The sequence below is a fragment of the Varroa destructor genome, unplaced genomic scaffold (genome assembly GCF_002443255.2).
Source record: "Varroa destructor unplaced genomic scaffold, Vdes_3.0 BEIS01000006.1, whole genome shotgun sequence".
Lineage (NCBI taxonomy): Eukaryota > Metazoa > Arthropoda > Arachnida > Mesostigmata > Varroidae > Varroa > Varroa destructor.
The window spans coordinates 27,376,228-27,380,780 of record NW_019211459.1 but is presented as its reverse complement, the minus strand read 5'-3'; positions in this window follow the sequence as shown (position 1 = coordinate 27,380,780).

Here is a 4,553-nt window from a genome sequence, read left to right as displayed (position 1 = left end):
TATATATATAGTACACAGTAAGTACATACATGTAACTCCATTTATATATATATAAAATAGTAAAATGATAATGGTGATGATAATTATACATTACTAGTGATTGAAATGAAACGCTATGGAGGTGATAAAAGATGTAATGAATAATAGTAACAATAATAAGGCTTATTTTTAGATTATTGTCAACCGGCGCCAAAAGGGCGTCTAGAAATAATAAACCAGTTAAAAGACGAAGCGCAAATTATAATAGACAAATAAATAAAGTGAATCAAATAGAAACAACTATAAAAATAACAAGAACACAGGCAAGTTGGAAGGTAGATGAACTGGAAATGGAAGCGATGAGAAAAGGCGGAAAAAATATGTGGAAGTGAATGAACGGAAGCGAAAATACATTAATTTTTTTCCAAGTTAACATTTCTTAGTTCTTCGCAACTATGTGAGCCTTTACATCGTGCAGACAACATGCTTGTCTGTGCATGTATCACAGCCAACATAGCTGTTTTTGCGCGTGCGGCCGTGTGTGTTAGTGCGTGTGAGTGAGTGAGTGAGTGAGTGAGTGAGTGAGTGACTGAGTGAGTGAGTGTGTGTGTGTGTCTTCTGTTTGTCTGTCTGTCTGTCTGTCTGTCTGTCTGTCTGTCTGTCTTTACGTATCTACGTATGTGTGTAAGGAAGTGTAAAACTGAGCCTGAATGTGCGTCTGCATGCTTGTCTTCGGGGAGAGGGGTAACAGCGAATGGGGCGGGGGAGGAGGAGGGGGGTAGGGGCGTCGTAAAGGACGGAAGGCCGGAAAGCCAATCCTAGAAGGGACAAACTGTCTTGAAGTGCTCTATGTCTAATATGTCCGCGGCGGCAGATGAACGGGATTAGGTGTTACGGTAGCTAACATTCGTGTTTATGATGATAAATGGTGGTTAGTTGATTGGTTTGAGAACGACAAGCGAGAAAAGTAAAAAAATGTCACCATCGCCTCATACATACAAAAAGAAGCTATGAAGATGCTAGAAGATTATACATAGCTTACACAGACAAACGATGTACATGATATGAACTAAGTACAATAATACCGACAACGGCGACTTGGAGTGGTCGAAATTACACGAAATAAGTGGTAAATCATAAGAATGGCGTGTATGCAACAGGATCTAATCGGACAACAACAGCAATAGTAGTCTGCCAATTATCTATGGCACACTCCGTACCAGTTCGTCGCCAATAGGCGACCCATCAGCTGGCCAGGAACCGATAAATGAGTGAGTAACGATTGGCGGTGGGCTAGCGCGCGAGTGACGTTGTGTATGTGCCTAAATATTGTAATAATAACGCTAAGAAAATGATCATTTTAAGGAGGCCAAAAAGTTTAGCCGAAGCCTTTGTACAAGCTCTAGTTTTCTTCCCACAGCTTCGTATTGGGCATTTATTGGCAATCAAAGAATACGTAACCTCTACAAATCGTCAAATATGATGGACTGGAGGCATTTTAGATCGGCCGAAATTTAAATAGGACTATTTGGTGCGCACTGATTTGACATAGCATACGATTCACATAGAGTACAACTAATTAAAATTTCATTCCCGAGTCCCCAGTGAGTCCTATGTAATGCCAATTAAACCATCTCTGATACCTGCTCGTACGTTGATCAGGATTTTATTAATTTAAGAAAAAGCTGGGCGAATAAAAATCATCTGTGACCGTCATGTTGATTAGAGTTCTAAAAAAATAAAAAAAAAAAAACAACCCCTATGGATTACAAACCGGCTGTGTACTTCGGAAATGCTCATAACGAATCCGTAAGTTTGAGTATTGAAAATGCTAATCATTAGCGGGGTGTTTCGAGCTTCAATTTTGTCGCCGATTATGCCGGTGCTTCATTGATGGTTATTTCACAAAAAATACAAAAAAGGTAGTGAGGAAATTCATGATGTTGCTGATGAAAATGAGGATGATCGTGGTAATGACATGTGTGTATATACTAGGTTTTTCAAGTACTACTTAATTCTTATCTTGGGTGTGTGGCTGGATAACTAGTGTCTGGTCTGGTAAAGTCGGTGGTGCCAAGGGTTCGAGTCAAGCTGTGGTCAACCCGCAGATTTCAAGTGTTGATCTATTGCCCTATAACTTAAATTTCAGGAGCGAAATTGATGGGGGTAAAACACATAAATTCCGCAGAAATCCTATGATTGACTCATTAACTCATAACGCCAGGCTAAACAACGGAACGTTGATCTCTCACGAGTCATTCTCGTCCGGGTTTAGCTTCGCCGATGGCCTGTAGGGACTTCGAAAGCAATATTTCGAAGGACAGCATTAACTGTTGTATAATCTACTATCAACTGAAATACATAGTGCTCTCCATCGCAAAGGGCTTTGACAACTCTGGCTAGGATCATGAGTGCTATTTTGATATATAACAACGACTTGACAAGTATAGTGATTAGAGTTGATAATAGAGACGTTTTGCCGCACGTAACATTTCACCCGGAGCGGTACCCCTTAGCGAAGCTCTCTTTTGGTAGTCGTTAATCCACCAGAAGCATTGCAATGGCGCTTCCTTTTAAATAATGTACAGGAATTTCTCGAAGGAGAAAAACATTAATAAGTACATGTAGCGGGTAAGGCTGAATTAGGTGTGGGCAGTTAGCTCAAATCAGTTACGTAGGTGTGCAGGAAGGTGTGAAATGTTGGTGTGTCTCTGTGATGTACGGTTTAACGCCGCTATGGTGTGGACGCGCAAGGCATAGTTAAGCTGAACAGCGGAGACAATTAGGTATTACGCGTCTATTCCTACAACAATTCCATTGCCTACTAACTCAGTTTACCAAAAATGGCTAGCAACCCAATAGGCTCGCTAAAAATTTCGTGAATTAGTATTTGTTTACGCCTTAGGCGCATCACGCCTAAGTCGTCGCGGCTAAATCTTCGTGTTCTAATTGCGTGTCCACATCGGGTTGAGCAATAGTCGCCGTTGACTGTTGTATTGTACGATAATGTTTATTCGCCTAATCAGAATTACCAGTGAACTCGTGATCGGCCCCGCTGCCTGATATATATATATATATATATATATATAATATCTTGATGAAATATACTAAAGGAATGATCAAACTGATAATGAAAAGAAGGATTGATAGTTGATGATGATGATGATGATGATGACGTTCTCTTTGCTCACTCCGTCGTGTACAAACCCCAAACGGCGTCGGAGGGGGCGTCGACGCATAGGACATTACGACGACGATGACAACAACAACAACAGCAACAACTAGTAGACAGTAGACGAGAGAGACGTTACGCTTGCGCGCGCATTCATACTAAAATACTAAATAAAAAAAAAGAGTAATAATAACAATAAGGTTGGATATGAATAGTAGCGGTAGCGCGGTCAGGGTCGTAGGAGGTGGAGCAAAATAGAAATGAAGCCAGAAGTTAGGTCTCCCGTCGGGCAAGAAAAGTAGGGGAGAAAGAGGTGTCTTGTGCTTTGCGTCTGCTGCGTGTGTCTGTCGTGTATCTTTTCTTTGGGCGAGAAAACAAATAATGGGAAAGGAAAAGTAAGTGCATGTGAACGACGTCAAGGTTGTAGCCATGAATAAAGAACGTGGAGCCCTCCGTTGACAGAAGACTCCATTTCCGTTAGCCAAGCTAGCGAAAGGGCCAAATGGCCAATCAACGCCACCATTACGATAGCAGCCCCGTACATGCGGTAATACTCCCTATGGCTTATCATGCAGCCGTAACGTTAACCGTTGACATACCATATTGCCATGTATATGTACACACACACTGCAAACGATCTGGCTGTTTAAATGTCTGGATGGGGAAAACAAATAAAAGCAGGAGTCCCAAAGACTGTCCTTACATACTCTTTTTCTATTTTACCTATGTGTTATTGAGTCGTGTTTGTATAAGTAATATTATGTGCGTATATTTATCCGCATACATGTTATGACCACAGAGAGAGAAAAAACTTTGCCGCGGACCAGCAATGTAATCGGCACTGAAAAATAAAAATATACAAGAAAAAAAAGGTTTGTTGACGTCACGGCCGCTTGACCTGAGTGAGGGAGGGAGGGAGGGAGGGAGAAAGGCTTCAGATGAAGGCGAACGGGTGTCTGTACTGCTAACAGATTTAACTGTAAATAATACGGCTTCCTGGTGCCCTGAAGTTTTATTCGCTGTAATTATGTTGTCCAAGAATAAAGAATGAAAAAACAAATAATAATAATAATAATAATAAAACAAACAAACAAAGAACTGTTTTTAATATTCATCCTTCTTTGTTGTCATTTATTTGCATTAGGAATTTGTTTAGATGCCGAGATGCATCAGGTAACAAGTTCAAGCTACAAAGTAATATGTGCAGGTCATATATTAATGCCTAAAGTCAGTGCCGATTTTTCACTGTTCTTCTGTTTCTATCGTTCCGTTTATCATGTCTAGCACCGACCTTGATAGGGTCATCGACTCACAGGGCAGAGTTCGCGCGTTTTGGAAAGCTGGCTGACGCAAGCCAGTGTGGGCGACATCGTCCGCCTTGCTTGTCTCGCAATACACGCAA